Source organism: Camelus ferus, chromosome 24 (genome assembly GCF_009834535.1).
Source record: "Camelus ferus isolate YT-003-E chromosome 24, BCGSAC_Cfer_1.0, whole genome shotgun sequence".
Taxonomy (NCBI): Eukaryota; Metazoa; Chordata; class Mammalia; order Artiodactyla; family Camelidae; genus Camelus; species Camelus ferus.
This window is the reverse complement of record NC_045719.1, coordinates 1,429,248-1,449,002: the sequence shown is the minus strand read 5'-3', so window position 1 is coordinate 1,449,002 and position 19,755 is coordinate 1,429,248. Positions and strand designations below refer to the sequence as shown.

The window sequence follows — 19,755 nt, the reverse complement described above, 5'->3', positions numbered from 1 at the left end:
CAAAAAGTGTCCGTGGGGGGCTCTGCTCTCCAGCCAGAATCCTGAATTTTGTCCGATGGGGAGATTCATGAGGGCTGTTTCCAGGCCACAGACGGGGGAAGAGGGGTGCCCCCTCCCCTCCCCCAGGCCACGGAGAGAGGCTGATGCAACAGTTCTGGGACAGCCAAGGCTTTTCTTCAGAATCATGCTTTTTACTGATAAATATTGTTAACATTACAGGCACATGAAAGAATGTCTGACTAATCTCTTGGCACAGGGAGAATCCCTGGGCTTTCAATTCGAAGCAGTTGAACAGCCATCAATACGCTTTTAAAGATGCAGCAACTACCAGGCTTGAAAAAGCCTCTCTCCCTACAGCGTCTTCAGACGTGAGGCCCCCCCGACACGAGGTACGGCTTTCTCGGACAAACAGCAGAACCGCCCTGCCTCCCTGTGCCTCCAGGGCCCAGACTGCTGCAGGCAGAGCCCTCTGGGTGCTGGTGACACCAGCAGGCTTCCTTTAATTCACCGTGTCTGCTCTCTGCTTTAGGTGGAACTGGAGATAGAAAAACTGCATTTTCAGGGAAATAAAATACTTATGGCCAGGGCAGGTGACCAGCCCCTGCAGAACCTAGATGCAGATTCGTGGATTTAGACTGGGGAGACCCAGACCTTCCCAGGCACGTCCTTCCCTCAGAGCGATGCCCTTTCGTCTCTCCGGGACGCAGTCCGCAGAGCAGCCTTTCAGAGCTGCGTGCCCACGGGAGAGGGGCTCCCCCCGGGGTGATCAGGAGAGAGCACAGGCCCTTCCCAGGCCTTCGACTTTGAGACAAACATCACCGCTTCCATTTGACAGGAAGAGAGAGGAGGATCTGGAAGTAAAACCGAACGTCTGCAAAGCCAAGGAGGATGGTGCGTTCTGGGCCGGGGCTGCGGGGTAATGGGCAGGAAGCCTGCAGAGCCGTGGCCATGACAGCAGCCTCAAGGAAAGAGGCGGAGAGCCAGGCAGAGGGGCCGCGTGGATGGGGACCACCAGTGACAGCGCGGGGGATGAGGAGGAAAGACGCCTGCCTGGTCCCAGGCCGTGATTTCTCTGCTTCACACGCGGTCCTCACTCCCCTTTGGAGAGGCAGGAGCCACGGTTTTATGTTTTTAATCTGGAGTTCTTAAACCATGCCTGGCACAAAAATGCTTTATATAAACAATGAAGGGGGGTATTGTAAGTGAACAGATGTGCTGAACGGGGAACACGCGGTTCAGCTGGTGAAGTCCCAGTCTTAAAGCCGTCACATCCTTCTCCACGGGGCCAGCATTACAATGGCCAGGAGTTCGCCTTGTTTATAAGGGACCTAAAGAGATTTGTGGCCACCGTCCTTGGACCCCTCCCTTGGAGCATCCCCACTTTACAGACCAAACGACTCTTCCCGGGTTGCAGTTCAAAGCAGAGGAAGGTTTGGAAACAGCCCGTGGAGCCCCTGGGGTGGAAGGGGCAGTGACGCACGTCTGGCCCAGCTTCTCGGCCCTCCTGGTTGTGTGAGGCTCTTACAGCTTCACCTGTATCCCTGCTTAATGGCTTAATTCAGATGCAAACAACAGCCTTGCACTTCAGAAGTTTCACATTCGGGGCCATTTCAACTAAGACGCAGCGAGGGAACGGGCCCCCACCCTCACGTGTCACCTTTGAGGGCCCCAGAAGAAGAGGGTCCTGGGCCAGCTGCCGAGGGGAACGCCCCGTTCGCGGCCAGCCCTCAGGCCAGAGGCTGCTGTTCCAGCCCACGGACTTCGCTTTGCACTGACGTCTAGCTGAGTTACAACACTGTGTTAATTTCTGGTGTACAGCATAGTGATTCAGTTAAACATATATTTACATATATTCGTTTTCATATTCTTTTTCATTATAGGTTATTACCAGCTATTGACTATCCTTCCCTGTGCTATGCAGTAGGACCCTGTCATTTAACTATTTTATATATTTTGTAGTTTGTATCTGCCAATCTCAAACTCCTAATTCATCCCTCCACCCCACCTTTCCCTTTGGTAACCATAGGTTTGTTTTTTATGTCTGTGAGTCTATTTCTGTTTTGTAAATAAGTTAATTTGTGTCATTTTTGTTTTCAGATTCCACATATAAGTGATATCTTACAGTTATGGTGTATATATATATACATACACACACACACATACATATATATTTATCACACACATACACAATGGAATACTACTCAGCCATAAAAAAGAATGAAAAATGCCATTTACAGCAACGTGGATGGATGTAGAGATGATCACACTAAGTAGGTCAGACAAAGACAAATAGCATATCATATCATTTATATGTGGAACCCATCCATAGCTTTTTTAAAGCTCTTCTATGGTGTTTAGCAGAGTCAGATACAGTTTGGTCGATGGATGGAGTGTTAAGAGTGTCTACGTTTGCCAAGAGGAGATGGGGTCTGCGAGCTCTCGAGTCTCTTCCCTGGGGTGAGGGAGGCATGGTGGTGCTGCCTGAGCCCGACACTCCCCCAGGGGCCCCACGTCGTCTGATCTCACTGCTGTTTGAGGTTCTATCTATACTTGGACGACAGTAAAGTTATAACTTAAAAATAGTTTTTCAAAAACAAATTATCTAGGGAGCTACTGAAGATAAGACTTTTACATAATTGTCTTATAAAGAGCAAATGTTATGGTTACCGGGGGGTGGGGGGGTTGGAGGGATAAATGAGGAGTTTGGGATTAGCAGATACTAACTACTATATATAAACAGATAAACAAGGACCTACTCTCTAGCACAGGGAACTGTAGTCAATACCTTGTAATAGCCTATAATGAAAAAGAGTATGAAAAAGAATGTGTGTGTGTGTGTGTGTGTGTGTGTGTGTGTGTGTGTGTGTGTATGTGTGTATATATGTATGTGTGTGTGTATATATATGTATATATATATAAAAAACTAAATCACTATGCTGTACACCAGAAACTAACACATTGTAAACCGACTAGACTTCAATTAACAAAGAAGAGGGCAAACGTGGCTGAAGTTCAGAGAAAGAGATGCTGCTTGTCCCTGGGGGCAATCTCCTATTTGCCAAACATTCCGAAGTGTGACACCAGGGATGGTTCCCTGCATTTTTCTCATCCCTTTTGTTTAAAATAAATGAAGAAGGAAGAGCTTAATTTAAATGACAGAACTTCATATTTACTTTTCCAGACTTCAGTGATAAAATGAGGGCCTCTGTGATGTGACAGCGGTAAACCCACGGTGCCCGTGATCGCTGGGGTCTGAGGTGCGGTCTCAACAGGATCACAGTTCTGCTCTTTCTCTTTGGGTCACTTAAGTACCTACACGTGTACCTGCAATTTTAATACACTCTAGAACTTCATACTTTCAAAGGATTTTCCTTATTACACAATGTATATACACTTAAATCATGAGGAATCCCACCATCCAGAAATTAACCACTGTTAATATGTTTGTATGTATCCTTTTGGACCGTTTTTGCTCTCCATGAGAGAGGCAGACAGAGAGAAACCACACACAGTGTCATGCAATGGACTTCCTCTCTTAACTTCATGTAGTAAAACATGTCTTGTCAATACACATCCTTAAACAGCACGATTTTGGCACCAAGGTCACCAACCTTCTGTGCACAGATACACCCTGATTTCCCCGGCCGGTTCTTCTGTGTTGGACACGGGCTGCAAGTGTGGCGACCCCTTCTGCAGACCCTAAGATAGCTCCTTAAATAAGTAAGTAGCGAGGTGACAGACACATTTGTGTCTCTTAGTACTCAGAACTAAAAATGTCCTCCAGAGTCACATTAGTTTAAAGGTAAAACCTTATGAAACTGGTGATAGTTGGCCGTTTTGCGTATAAAAACAGTTTCATAAGACTCAACATACCATAAGCACAACATTTTTAGAAGAATCTTAATAGACACACTTTATCACTTTATTCTGCCACTGGGAGAGGTGGGCGGAGCGGCCACTACAGCTGAGCATTACTTTAGACTCTGAGTCCATACTCAGGAACACAGTGTCCGTGGGCTCTGCCTGCTTGCAGCGTACAGTCTGGAGCCCTAGAGACGCACCAAAGACGGCTGCGTGGCCACCGACCAAAGAGAGGCGACGGCTGCGCAGTCACCCATGGCAGAAAAGCGGAGGAAGAGAAGGCGGAGAAGGAAACGCTCTGAACTGGGAGGGGATGGGGCATTTACGCAGAGCAGACTGGCAGGGTGGGAGGTGGGGAGGGCCTTCCAGGCAGAGGAAACAGGCCGCAGGAGGGCTGGAGGCAAAGTCCTCTCTTGCTGAAAAGTCAGAAGGGCTGAGAGCTGAAATCAGGGGGCAGGGCTGCAGGCTACACGGTCGGAGAGAGGAGGGGGGATGTATTTTTCGTATCTTTAACAATTTTTTAGAAAGATATCTAATTTTTCCTTTAACTTGCATTTCTTTTAACCTAATGATACTGACCTTTCTCCAACATTCCCTTGGCCATTTACAGCCCTTCTGAATGCCTGTTTTTGCCTCTTCTCCATTTTTCTACAGGCGTAATCATTCTCTCTGCGATGACATGTTAAGGGTATTAACATTTTTTTCATTTATTTCACAATTCTTTTCTCCACTTACTATGCCTTTCAGGACACAGTTACTCAGCATGCACTTCGGGCCAGGAGCTGTGCACCTGCTGCAGGTGCCTCCTGTCATGGGAACAAGTGTCCCACAGGCCATCTGTCATTGATCTGAGGTGACCGGGCTGTGCCTTCTTTACCACAGCCACCCAGCGCGCTTCCTGAGGAGACCGGCAGACCCTCGCAGGGCCATGCCCATCCTGCAGACAGGCCCCTTTCCTGAGTTCTCACCAAGGTGATCTGCTGGGGCCATTTTCACTCGTGCTGATGGGCAGGAAGATTTGCTTGGCTGAGGATGCCTGACCTGGTTAGCCTGTAGGGGACCATGGGCAAGAAGACAGATCACTGCTTCCAAATATTCCAGCACAGCCACTCGGAAGACAGGTGACAGGAGCTCACCTGGAGTAACCGTCACCTGCCCACCAGAAGCTTTCAACCCACGTTTACAAGGAAGGAGATTCCACGTCCCAGGACTGTCTGTTTTTCTATCAGTTTGGGGGAAAGAGTGGGTGGTGTGTCCAGATGGGAAATGATTCACTTCAAATGGCACCTTAGCAGCGTTCTCTTCCATACCCTAGCCTGAGTCAGTACCCTGGGAGACCCCAGAAAGTCTCTACATAGGCACCAAGTCCCAGCTACTCTCAGACCACGAGGAGCAAGGTTCTGTCGAGGTGACTTGGTGACGTGAGGGGGCGCGGACCCTCCGGTAGTTTTCTGGAGCTAAAAGGGATGACTTCTTTCTTGCAGCCCGAGGGCCTTCCGGGAGCGGTTTGGGGCTCAGACTCTGAAATGGCAATGCTTTAATTTCTTTTCTTCTTTTTCTAAGTAAGGCAGACTTTAAGGCTAGTAAACCTTCCCAGGGTTTACAAAGGCGGAGCTCACTCTGGAGTGCCTCCTAAAGTTTGTTCTCAGGGAACTGCTTTTTAACACACTCCCCAGAAAAGAAAGAAAGGAGGAGAAAGTCCTAGGACCACAGAGGGGCAGCTTCATAGACACGCAGGCCGGAGCAGGGCCCTCAGCACAGCACCGCAGACGGGAGAGTCTCGGCCACAGTGGTCCCTGTCCTTCGGCTGCTGTGCTGCTTGGCTAACCTTCCCGGCCAGGGGAAGTCCAGGGTCTGGCATCTAAGCCGTAACAGGTTCGCCGAGACCGAAATCCCTGGGGCTAGAACTTCGGGCGCTGGATAGAGGAAGGAAACGGTCCAAGGTCATCGCCACAGGTTGGGCAGGCAAGACCTTGCACTCCCAGTGGGACACGTCTCTGCCAGAGACCAGAAGACCAAACCGTTGCCAGCTGGGTTGCGCTGTGCTCTGCACGGAGGATTGGTCGACACAAGCCCACGGCACTCCTGTCGGCGGTGCAGCTGCCCCAGCAGAACTCGGGACCCTGCAAGGGCCCCCCAGCTGTGCTCCCACCTCTGGCTCCCTCCCTGAGCACCCTCTGGGGCTGCCTTCTCCTCTGCACCCCAGAGACCTGGGCTGCTTGCTGTTGAACTTGCTCAGAACATCCATTTTCATCTTCTCTGCTTTCCTCACAACGACATCTCCTAAAACAGACTCTCCAGCATTTGTCAGCAAGAGAAATGGGTATTTAGTTTGGGAAAAGTAAATTCACTGCTAGACAATTACATGTAATGACCAGGAGATGGACAAAATTAAACACATCTCCTGGAAGCAGCTGAAGGAATGGAGCCAGCAACGCCAGGAGGTCGCAGGTGGACGGTGGAGGGCCCCTCCCACCTTCAGTACAGGAGGGACCTCAGCATTCTTCCCTGATGAACACAAGAAGGCATGATTCACTCTTCTGATTTTAAGTTTGGCTTCTTCATTCAATCATCCTAGACCTTCTGGGGGGATGTGCTGCACACCAGCGTGTGCACGAGGCAGCGTCTTGTTCTGAGCCTGTGATCGGGGCTAAGCTTCGTGGAGGGGAAAGTTCAATGCTTACCCACCCCACGGCTGCGACTGACAGATGACTGGGAATTCTGGCAGATCTGCCCAAACTGCTACCTGTTAGCTCCCCTGTGTACAAAGTGAGCTCGCTGTCACGCTGTCCCTGTGCTCCGGGTGACGGTGACAGGGATGTGAAAACAGCCCTGTGTTACAGTCAGAACCGATTTCCACAACATTGAATGTTTTCTTCATTTCTTCCATTTTCCTGTGTTCCATCTCCCAAACTCTGGGAGCTTCATTCCAAGGACCTAACCTCCCCCCTCCCCGTGCGATTTCTGCTCTCTGCTGAGCAACTCACAGTGTTCTAGACAGACGCCTCCTTCCCCACCTTCCTTCCCGACATTTCCTGAGTTATGCTCCATATTCTCCAAGGCTTTGCCTTGGCTGTGATTATCCAGGAAAATGGTAAGTTAAGTCACATGAGAATGTTCCTTTAATAAACTGCCTTCATTCAGTGGGTCGGGACACAAGTGGTGGATTTCACAGAGCAGAGCCGAGACAAGAGATGTGACTTTCCATGAGAGATTATGTAGGTAAACGCCAAATAATCCCATGTGTACGGGGCATGTTTTGCTTTTAATATGCAAATAACTTAGCCACCTAAATGGCACATAAAGATCTCACTTTATAGTCAGTTCTACCTTATAACTGATCAACTTGAGAAGCAGGGCACCTATGAAGGAACAGAAAGTAAACTTGGGGGCAGAAGACCTGCGGTTAAATCTGAATTCAGCTCACAGACTATGTGACCTTGGCTACTGGCCTCAGCTTCCTCCTTTGTAAGATGGGGTTAATTATACTCGCTTCATGTGGTTCTTAGCAAATTGAAATCACAGTACGAAGGATGCTTTGCAAAGAGCTCAGTGTTACAAAAATGTAAAACGCTGAATAGAAGTTCACATATTAGGCATCTAATAGCTATTATTAATAGCAGCAAGGCCCGCACAGGCACACACCTATTTTAAGCTCTCACTTGTGCCAAAAACCAGGCCCAGACGGAGGAAGGAAAGGCCCGTAAATCAGTCCCCTTAAGAAGCCTCCTTAGGACGCCAGCAAAGACTGAAACGGTTTTAGCTCCCAGTTTAATGAGCGTTGAGCAACTCCAGAAAAATACTAAAAGTTAATCATTCAGGCTTCACATGTCATGAATAAAATACACTGTTCTAATAGCAAGCAATAAACATTGAGAGAGTCCTCGTGACGAGAAAAAAGAGCACACCCCATGCACTTTGTAAATGAACGTGTACATGAATCGATTTTGATAAACGAAGGCGATTTCTCAGAAAGATTTCCAGCACCCAAAACAGGGAACTAGGGAACAGTTTACTCACCCTTCGCAAGTGGGTGGACGTTCTTAACAGCTTCAAGAGGAGACTAGATAAAAGGTGAGAGCTTCAGCGACTGCTGTGTTATAGGTCGTCATGAAACTTTAATTCCAAGCCATGTCTCGGCCCACAGGTGCACGCGCGACACCGGCGGAAACGCTGAGCCTGACGGTGAGAGTACAGGACGCGCAGCGCATCCCACCAGAGCGACAACCGTGTGACAGGACAGCACCCTCGGGAAGGGCCCTGCCGTCAGCACCAGTTTACAGAGAGAAGGTACATGACCCTAAGCTTTCTCTAAGTGTCAGGGACCACTGCTGTCTCCTAAAAGTCGCGCACGAGTCGTGCATGACCAAATTTACTGGAGTCCATTTGCAACACCAACACGATTTGAAAATATCAACTGTCTCAAAATCTACCCATCTAAACATAAGGGTCTCTCATCCTCGGCAGTATCACCAACTAGACACCCTGAACGATGCTCCCAGGTGAAAGAAAAAGTTGAGTTCAACATCTGAAAAGACACTTAAATGCACCACTAACCTGAAAGTAAGGAGTCCCTGGAAACCCCAAAAGTAACTGCAAGTTGACTTGCCGTCTAGAAGGGTCTGGCTCCCTTGTCACACTGAGAGACCACACAGAGCACTGGGACCGAGCCCGAGTCCCAGCCATGCTGGGCGTCCAAGGGAGACATCTGGACAAAGCTGGACCCTAAATGGTGTCACCCTCAGTGTGAATTTTAGCCAGAAATAACCCCAGGAGGAGGAAACGGCAAGATAGCTTGCCTCATCTATCAAGCAGATGGATAAACCACTTCCCCTGAGAATTCACACCGACAACCTGGTCTTCACACAGGTGTGCTGCCCAGATTCATGGGGCTTATGTGGTCCAAAGAACTTCTACCTGAGAATTTAGTTTAAGGTGACACCAGGTAGGTAGGGCCCCCTGGGTGCTGGGGAGAAGCAGATTCTCTTGGGAAGGGATGTACTTTCATCCTAAGCCCCTGAAGTACTCGTCTAAGACAAACTTCCCGGGAATAAGAGATGATAGTAAACTCTGTAAGACTCAAGAATCCAAAGCTTCACGATTTGAAACCAAAGGCAGCTGCTCAGCGTTGAGATGCTGGAGATATAAGATAAGGGATGTAAAATGAGTTCATCTACTGAAATAAATAAAAATGAAGAAAAGACTAGAGTGGCAAGAGGATTTTCAAAAGAACCAAAAAACTAGAAAGGAGATAAAAACGTAAATATTGAAAACAAATACTCAGTGTATGAAGTTATCATCAGTTTGGGCACAAGGAGATCAGAGAAGAAAAAAAATTTTAATTATCCAAAATACAACATGGAGGACAGAGGTCCACCTAATCAGAGTTCCGAAAGGAAAGAATTCAAAGAACAAGAAAGAAACAAGAGTCAAACAGATAATGTGTACACACCTTCCAGACCTGATGAAAGATATCAATTCTTGAATTACATTCTAATGAAATACAAAAAAGAAAAAATAAAAAGAAATTATCCAGATAAACATCTTAGTTAAAGGACAGATCACCAAAGATAAAGACTATCTTAAAATCAGCCTGAGAGCAAAAGCACATTTCCTACAAAGGAGGAGCAATTCGCCTGAACACAGCACTAGCGGCAACAGTGGGTGGAAAAACATCTTCAAATTGATGAGAGGGGTCCTGCTTCCAGCCAAGGTGGAGTTACAGAGGCCAGAGTCACTCTCCCACCTGTGACAAGCGAAAACAAAACAAAACAAAACAAAACAAAACAAAACAAGCAAGAAATACACCAAAGACAAGCATCTGAAACAATGATTTTCAAGACACTCAATCTCAGGCAACATCAGGCAAGGGTCCTTGAGGAAAAGAAAAACAACTCAGCAAAGCCAACTACAGCTCCCAGATTTCTGCCATGAGAAGATGTCTACGTGCAGCCTGGGGTGGGGAGGAGGGGCAGGCAGAGCCCAGGGCCCCCAGATGAGGGGGCTCAGCTGAGGGCCCAGGGAGGCTAGGGGTGCTACATTCCCAGAGAAGGGCCCCAGAATGCAGAGCAGGACCAAAGAAGGACTCTGATCTGTACACTGTTCTGCTTGAGGGTTTGGCCAAGTCGTGCTCAGCACGTGCATGTGAGGAAATAACTCCACGAACCCAAGGGAGAAACCAGCCGAGAGGATCAGAGGGAACAGTGCCCACCTCCTCACAAGGCCAGCAGGACTGGACTTCCTACCAACCAGTGCTGCACAGAAGAATCAAAAGGGATTTGCCTCAGTCGAGGTGAAAAGCTGGCCAGAGAGGGAAGGAACACTGCCCTTGGCCTGCTGGACAAATGGTGAAACAAGACCCCAAAGGATCAAAACTTTCCAAATAACCTAACTTCAGGAAGAACAGAGCTCCGGAATACTGACAGCAATACTAAAATACCCAGCACCCAACAAGGTAAAATTCACAAGGTAGGCATCCAATTAAAAACTACCAGGTATATAAGGAAAAAAAAAGTAACCATGTGAGGTGCTGGATATTAACTAAACTTAGTGCAATCATTTCACAATATATACAAGCATAGAATCATTATGTTGTACACCTAAAACTAATGCAATGTTGTGTATCAATTATGTCACAATAAAACTGGGGAAAAAAGAAAACCATTCAAAGAACAAAACAAAGAGTTTCAGCTAGTGCATTTTTTAAATGGGATAAAATTTAATTTAAAAATACTCCACCCAAAAGAAGGTAGAAAAAGGAGAAAAGGAGAAGGAAGAGATAGCATAAATTTTAAAAAACAGTGGATGACAGACATAAGCGCAAATACACCAATTACCACACTAAATGTAAATGATCTCAAGATTTTGGAGCAGCATACTTGAGACATGAGACACAGGTAATGTTTTAATTGCAACATTAATCTTTATATCTTAAACATGGTTTCAGTATATAATAAAAATTAAAAAGTACCTAAAAGTGTTCATAGAATCTCATTCTAAGAATTAGTGTAATAATATGCATAAACAAATGAGCCCTTTATATACATCTGATCAATAGATCTTTATCACTTTCTTGATGAGTTGTAATTCATTTGGTTAAGTTAGAAAACTTTTCTGTAAGAGACGTGTTCTCAGGAAACCCTATGATGCATGTGTTTTGATCAATGCCATCTTAGAATGCCAGTGTATGCCCGACAGTCCTAATGAAACCTGACAAGCTTCTCAGACTGCACTGGCGATGCTCTAAGAGTGCTGCATCTTTTGGATTCTTGGCTGGAATGGGTTCTGAGAGTGTGTTCTCTGGAGAAGGTGAGAGATGGTAGGAATCAGTGTGGCAGAGACCGGAAGTACACAGAGTGTGGGGGCAGGGCGGTTATGTGACGCTTTCCTCTCTCAAGGAGAGGAACTATCTGGAAGCAGCTATAAAAGACTAGTCGCTTCTCTGTCCAAACTATCATATAATTTCTTAATCATAGTTCACAAAGACAGGATCCTCTCTGACAACTTCAACTTATGGAGAATTTGACTGCAGATTTTTCTTTTATAACGTGTGTGTGCACATGTGTGTGTGCATGTGTGTTACAGAAATACAAAGTATGCAAATACATTAAGTGGTGCGATTTGTACAGATGCATGGAGGTGCATGCATTCACTCTCATGATGGTATGTGAGGGTGTTGCAGCCTGTTTGTAAAATCCAGGCCTCTTAGCACCATGTTGATTTTATTCAAGCACCTACCACCTGCTCCAGAAAACAGACGGAATGTGTCCATCTCAACGCAAGGCCAAGAGTCCTTCAAAGAAGGCTGAAGAACAGAGCTCTGAGTATTAACCCAGAGAATATCATTTATTGGTCGGCCGAATGGCAGTTAGAGCTATTTTGAGATAAAATTTCCCAGGAAGCAATAACCTAAGTTTTAACTTTTTTTTCACTGGCTAATGACTGAGAAATAGGAAACACTTTTTACTCATTTCCAACCACTCTGTAGCCGCCTCAATCAATACTAATGCAGGATATGGGGAGAGGCTAAGCCCGTTTGCCCTTCACTTAAACAACACTGCCAGCCCTACAGGAACAAGCAAAAGCAAGCAAGTTCCATCAGTCCAACCTGAATATGCTTGAATAATGTTTTAAAAAAGGAGGCTAGACAGGAACTTTATGGGGCCAGAGATGTTCCTTCTCAGGGATCATCAAGGGCTGGATCCCCCAGGAACTGGATTCCCACGCCTTCATCCTGAGCCCACACAGCACCCCTGCACGCAGCCCTCCCACTCCATCTGGAGGACAGAGCTCAGAGGAGCATTGAGTCTGGCCACAACACCAGCCACAAGTGGCAGGAAGCTACTGCTCGTAACCCAGCAGGACCAGCTACTGCAGAGTGTCCGACAAGAGAGGTAGGGAGGGGCTTTCATTCCTGGGACTCAACACGGCATCGTCACACACTTCAAACCAAAGGGGAAACCCATTCAGGTGATGGAGGGACCGATGTGGTCAAGAGCTGCCTCTTCTGTCCCTCAACTTACATCCTCCTTTGAAAAGAATGTCATTGAAAACAACCAAGAAGCAGAAAGAGGCAGTTTCCTCTGGCCCCAAAGGCTTTCCAATCATGTCCTTGAAATACAGGCTTGAATTTTCAAAGATTTCACACAAAACATATTGGATGAATAAGATTAAAGCAGTTGTATTTTGTTAAATTAAATCTTAGAAAAAGAAATCATTTTAATTGGGGAACCAGAAACTGAACTAGATTTATATTGCTTAAAGTTTATAAAAACGTTGCCCTCACCCAATGTATTTTAGTGACAGTTAATACTGAGAATGAATGTTGAGTTACAATTTAACTCCGGCCAGGGGATGACAACAGATGAACCCACTTTGTTTTCTGTTGCAAATTAATGCACTTTGTCTCATGAGACTGGAGAAAGGTTAATAAATAGTATATTTGTCATTTTGCCCCTTAAAATGCTGGTCTACTGTGTGCCCAGCGCCTTCTTGGAACTGAAGGTAAGAGGTGCAAGCTCTCTGAAGCTCACACTCCGAGGAAGAGGCGGGCGTGGACACGCAAACGTGCTTGAACACAGAACGCAAAGCAGGACTGAACACAACATACGCCGTGGAAGCTAACTCAGGACATCTGGTCATTTTAGCCAAGATCTCACATCGCCAACTGCATACTGCTGATGTCTTCAGCTATTTTCTTCAGCTAAGGCCCAGGAAAAGTGAATAACTGGAAATGTGTCTCCACTACCAGGACCCTGATAGGACCCACGTCTGTGTTGCCAAGATGTCTTTTCTGAACCATCGATCCGTCTACACAGTAACCAACTGCACATTTCCACTTCCAGCCCCACAGACACATTGATCTTGGTTTCAAACACCAACTGACACACACTTTCCCTACCCCCCCTTCCTCTCCCTCCCCCACGTCAAATCTGAGCTTCCTCATGTGGTCCTTACACCGGTTCAGTGGTGCCTCTGTCCACCCCGTCAGCATCTCTTTCTCCTCCATGCTGAATTAGAAGATAAATCATCTTTCTTGAAGCATCTCTTCTTTTAAAATCCCTGTGCCACCTCCTTTGCTCCAGTTCTCATCCCTTTTCACCCAGCCGTCTCCTGACCGGTCCTTCTGCCTGAATCGCCCCCATCTGCCATCACTCACACACACACTCACACAAAAAAGGAGGCAGTGGCCAGAACGGTCTTTCTTTCCAAAGCATGATTTACTCTGGTTTCTGCCACTCCTTAACCCTCCATGGCTCCTGCCACCCAGAGGCTGCATTCTAAACTCCTAGAAGTGGCATCCAAATCCTTACGAACACCTGGACCACTTCCCATGCCCCACAGCTGGAGGCGGCCTTCAGGCCTTCTTCGGGGGGTGACTTCACTTTATAATTCTATGACAGCATCATCCTATGTTCCCGCAGGGGTCTGTCTATATGCCCACCGCTGAGCTTAGATGAGGAACTCCCCAGGACAAGGGGCTACAGCTTACCCATCTGGGATTCTCTGGGGCAGGCGCACTTCTCGGGGACACAGAATGCCCATAAGTTCAATCAATTTTCACTGAATGCATGAAGGAAGGACATAAATGCTATGAAACTGTCCCAAAACCCTACCTGGCTCGGTCTTCGCGACAGCACTTGCGACAGGTAATCGTGGGTTGTGAGAACCTGCAGCCAAACAAGAATCCACTGCTCTGAACCTCCAGCCTCCATGAAAGTTCCAAAGCAAATAACGAGGGGAAATTCCCATTTGTTCCAACAATGCTCAGCGATGCTTTTAAAAAGTTAATTTATATAAATTAGAACTCACTGGGTTTTGTGTATAACTTTCCAAGTTCTGACAAATAAACACAGTTGTGTGACCAGCATGTCTGGTCTGTCAAGACACAGACAGTTCCATGACTGCCAACCAAACCCAGCGTCCTTAAACCGCACGCCTTAGTCTCGCCCTAGCAGAAACCAGAAGCCTGCTTTCATCTAGAAGCGCGTTCACGTACTTCAGGCAGCCCAGCATTTAAAATAAGCGCTAAGGCCATAAAAAGGCGGCTGTATTCTTGGAAATAAATTTGGTCATTTTGACTTTAAAACATAAATAAAAATACCAACACTAGGAGAACTGTATATTCTCGAGTATAAAGTTTACTGGTAGAGTTACTAAAACATAATACATTTTAAAATTACAGCATGATGGAGAATGTTTGCTGCTTTGACCCAAAGCCAAGAATAAATAATATTTCTGAGAGTAAAATAAATGCCACTGTTGCCAATAATGTCCATCTATAACTGAAGCACAGAAGGAAAACACTGATTTATTTTGTTGACAAAAAATACATACTAATTATTCAGTCTTAGTTGCATTTTGCTAGCATAGTGATTCAAAATTTAAAGTATAAACTAGTGACTCAGCTGTTTTAAACAGAACATGTGTCTTGTACTGTTGTGCTTTCGAAGTCTTGGTAGTGAAATAGCACACCCTGATCAGAAGCCATGGAAAGGGCAAACGATTTCGTAGAGACGTCATCAGAGACTTCACATCCTGCCTGTATTTTAAAGCTTATGGTTATCTAAAGGCAGCTTCTTCAGTACTAATTTAAATTTTGTATGACGTGATTGGATAGAGGGAGACGTCTCACGCCCACGTTCGTTACCGACATGTCAGAAGGTCACACGGATGTAACCCACGGCAGGTAGAGCGCACATCTGTGTCTGCGACACATCCAGACAGACAGAAAGAAGTCAGTCTTCACGTTTATGACACAGACTCTGCACCTCACGTGGTCAACACGCGATGCCACCTGTGCTCACCGACACCTGTGGGACATCCAACTGGCTCAAACGCTCCCACCACCCCCTTTGATTTCATGAACCACCAAGTTCACAGAGAAACAGTGACTCATGCAGGGCAGAGAGCCAGAAGATTTTCAGACTCAGGCAGGAGAGCCTGCTTTAGGGCTGCCCTACTGCGACATGCACCTGCCTTTCTTTTAAGTGAGACGCTCATTCTCTGCACCCCCAGGGAGCTCAGACAGATGACACAGACGGTAAACTCATCACAAAGCGCTTCATATTAACAACGCTCCGTTGTATCCCAGGTACCACGAGACAGCAGAGAAACCAAGGGACGACGTCTCCATCACGGGCACTGACTGGTCCCTGGACAACTGCTAACATTTATAGTTTCAGAGAATCTCAAATTTATTTTATATAGAGATGCTTTTTAATGCTGTAAAAGTCCCAAAGTTATCAAGTTGAAGTAAATCAAGTGTTTTATCAGCCTCGGAATATCTGAGCTCCTGAGGCTCCAAGCTTGATCTGAAAGCAATGCTGTGGCTACTTTTCATCTTTTTACTGAAATGAGAAAATCTTAAAAATGTCAAACCAATATAACATGTACTTTAAAGTTACCGTTGGTTTTCTTCAGTGAAATGTTCTAGAATGCACTGATGGATGTTTGGGTTCTTCCCACCTTTTGGCCATTGCAGATAACGCTGCTGTGAACATTCATCAAAATGCCAAGTGTCTATGTGAACACCTGTCTCTGTTCTTGAGTACATACCCAGGCGTGGAACTGCTGGGTCATGTGGTAGTTCTGTGTTTAACATTTTGAAGAATCACAGAATTGTGCTCCACAGAGACTGCACCATTTTACATTCCTCCCAGCAGTGTATAAGGGCTCTGATTTCTCTTATCCTTGCCAACACTTTTAACTGTCTGTCTTTTTTATTATAGCTGTCCTAGTGTGTGTGAGGTGGTACTTCATTGTGGCTTTGATTTGTGTGACTCTAGTGACTAATAATGTTGGACATTTTTAATGCACTCATTGGCCATTTGTATACCAGAATGAGCCTGTGAATGAAGATTTCTTGGACTCCTCTAGGGGCCCACACCTTTGGAGCCCATGAAAAGATACCCTTTAAAAATCTATATATTTATCTATTCATCCATCCAACCATCCATCCATCCACCCATCCACCCATCCACCCATCCATCCATCCATCCATCCACCCATCCATCCATCCATCCATCCATCCACCCATCCATCCATCCATCCATCCATCCATCCATCTGTAAAGACGGCATTCCAAAAGGACCAGGCTCTTAGATGCCGTATAGAAAGAGAGAAAATAACATACGAATTCTTTGACCTAGGAATTCCACTCTTGGAAATTTATCCTAAGGAAATGAACATAGATTTTCATGAGTAAATGCTCACAATGTTGAACATCAAAAGTCAAAACCACCCAAGGAAAAACTTGAAACAGTCTCAAGAAATGGAATAGTTACAAAGACTACACAGAAACATGGGAACATGACACAGTGATACAGAGTTCTGGTTTCTATCGGTTTCCATCCAGGTGACCCACGTTTGATACCAACCACAGGGATACCACCACCACTGTGTGGACCACGACTGCAGCTGACAATAAGTTTCCTGGTCCCTCCAGTCCGGCCACTTCCAATCCATTCTTCACACGTGGCCAATGTGCATTTTTCAAAGCACAGGCCTTAACCTCTCTCTCCTTAGTTTGAAAGTGGTCCAGCCATCCCCACTGCTGATCAGAAAATCCCATAGATCTGAAATAGTCTACATCAGGAACCCTCAATGCTGGTTGCAGATGAAACCAGCAGGAGCAGCTTTTAACAAATCCTAGTGCCCAGGCCTCATCCCAGAGACTCAGTTACAGTTTGGGGTGAAACAACCTCACAGGTGATTCTACTGTACACCTGGGGTTGGAACCCATGGGGTCACTGGGCCTTTGTGCTCTGGCTCCTGTAACACCATGCTGGCCTTGGTCCCTCCCATCCTCAGCTCTGTGTGCTGGCCACACCGTGTTTCTCCTCCAACCCTTCAACTGTGCTGTGATGTCTCTTGCTTCTGAGTCTCCACACCTGCTTGGCCTTTGGTGGGGAATGGTCCTCCCACTCTCTCAGGCAAGACTACACAGATTCATCTTTCCGGTTTCTGACTCAACACCACCTCCTCCAGGAAGTCCCCCTGGGGAAGGTATATGACCTGTCATGTACATTTCCACTAGTCCTTGTTCGTCCTCAAGGACAGGGCTACGTCTGACTCCACCAGTGGTGGTCACCCCTCTGTCTGCAACCACTCCCCTCACGTGGACTGTAAAGTCTGTGAGGGAGGACCCCTGATGTCTGCAGGTCACTGGAGGCTAAGCACCCAACAGAGCGCATCTAACCACACAGGGCACGCATTTCATCAACAGGCATCACCTAAATTAAACGTGACAGGGCTGTGGGATTATAGATAACCTGAATTATTTCAAACTACTTTTCTGTGTGGCTGTGGTAGTATTTACTTAAAAAAAAAACATTTTCAGAGTTAACAGTGCAAGATGCCCTGATTATTGCTGTTTTAAATATAACATCCTTTCCAATTTTCTCAATTCAGGAAATAAATACAGAATAATATTTTTTGAGGAGTACACATGAAAAATGAACAGGAGATTTCAAGGAAAAGATGTTCCTGATTCTGTGAAATTAAAAAGAAGGAAACCTGTGCGCTCCATCCTTTTCCGTGTGGCTGGCGCATCACGGGCACTCTGGTTTTTATTATCATCGGTGGGCAGTAGGGAAGGGGCCACCAGCCCATGAAAACTTCTGGGAACCAGCATCCAGCCTTACCCCACGGAGCTGGCTGTGCTGAATGTTTCATGGCATCAGGTGAAGTTAGCTGGCCAAGGCCACCTGATGAAAGGGACTATCTTGTCATCATGGGAACTGATGTTTACCGACCCCCATGATCGATCTGTGATAACCTGGGTATGACAGTGAGAAATACTCGAGTTCCCGTGGGTCATGCATCTGATATACCCACTCTCTTAGCCAATGGCTGAATTAAACGCCAAGCTTAAGTGTCACTGAGCCTCTCCACGGGTTCCCTCTTTGCTAAAATAAATCCTTCTGTTATATATTAGCATTTTCGACAGGTCCCACTGGCCACTCTCTCCCGCCCCTTGGTTTTATTCCACGATTTAACCCTCAACGGGAAACACCATCTTCACCGTTTCCTAGCTGTAGGAGCAACCTGCCAGACCCCCCTCTCCAACACAAACCAAACCACGGCTTTCATCCATAAACGGTGCCCAAGTGTTCCATGTCATTTGATGTGTAGAGACCAGAATCTTCAACTCATAGGCCACTCATGTCACTTATTAAAGGCTGCCTTGGTAGACTTAAGAAAAAAAAAACCTTACCCCACTGCACTGCTTCTTAACAATGGTTTTGGGGTCTTTAAGAATGACCACCCATTTAGAAATTGGACATCATAAACTAAACAACGATGCAAGGGGGGAAAAGGGGGTGTTTGAGGCCACAATTACCAACACGCAACGTTTAAGACATTTGTCTGCAAGTGAATTATAACATTTTACAGTAATACCTTTAATATTAATATTCTCTATAAGCCTATATCCTGCACTAGGAATCTCAGGAACGATTTAAATGTCTCTAAAAACGACTATGAGACAAATTATATTAGCAACTTCTTTGCCAACCTTCTACAGCCCTGAAATATATTTTTAATACGTGAAACCATGAGGAATTTTCTAAATCCAAATTTCCGCTTAGGGGAAGAAATGGTCTTTATTTATGAATCCACAGACCTGAGTCCAAAAATACACAAAAGTTCAATAAATCTGGAGAAATAGCTGAAGTCGATCATACGCTTAATGCCTTCTGGAGCATCATGTCTATTCTCGGCCCACCTTGGCCTCGCCCGTCATGCCCTTGAGCTGTCCCTCCACGACACCGGGAGCCTGAACACACACTGTCGTCACTTTCTGCCGTCTGTCCATCGCTCTGAGGTTAAGTTTACTCCCACACCACACACCTGCCTCGGAGCTTTTATGGTAAATAATTGACACTAGAAACGCTGCATCATGAAACTGAGGTCAGGGAACCTGTCATTTGAGCAAACACAATCGATCCCAAGTCATCTTAAATTTCCTGCCCTGAGACGGGTCCCACGGCAGGGTCAGCGCTGGGGGGCGGCGGGGAGCGGAGGGGCCCGGGGACACTGGCTGGGGTCTCGTTCAGGTGGACGCTTCTCCGCCCCACTGCAAGGCCCCTATCCTCCCTCTTCTGCCCTCCTCGCTCTGTTTCCCACCAGCTCTGTCTTTCGCTTTTCACTCCTGATATCCCCAAATCCAAAGGGAAACCCGAGTTTCCTTTTGCAAAGGAAACCAACACCAGGTAACTTTATTCGATGAATAATTTTTTGAGGGGTCACTGGACTGAACCCAGGGCCTGTGCGTGCTAAGCACATGGTCTACCGCGGAGCTCCACCCTCCCCCACCCCGATACATGACTTTTAAAGAGAAATAAGAGACTTCAAGTGAATGCACTCTTCTCCTACTTTCTTATGACCTGAAAA

General features: G+C 46.3%; 1 protein-coding gene across 1 annotated transcript in view; it reads right to left on the bottom strand.

The window, feature by feature from the left end:
• Positions 1-19,755, bottom strand: part of PIEZO2 (piezo type mechanosensitive ion channel component 2) — a 280,908-nt gene that overhangs the window by 163,995 nt on the left and 97,158 nt on the right.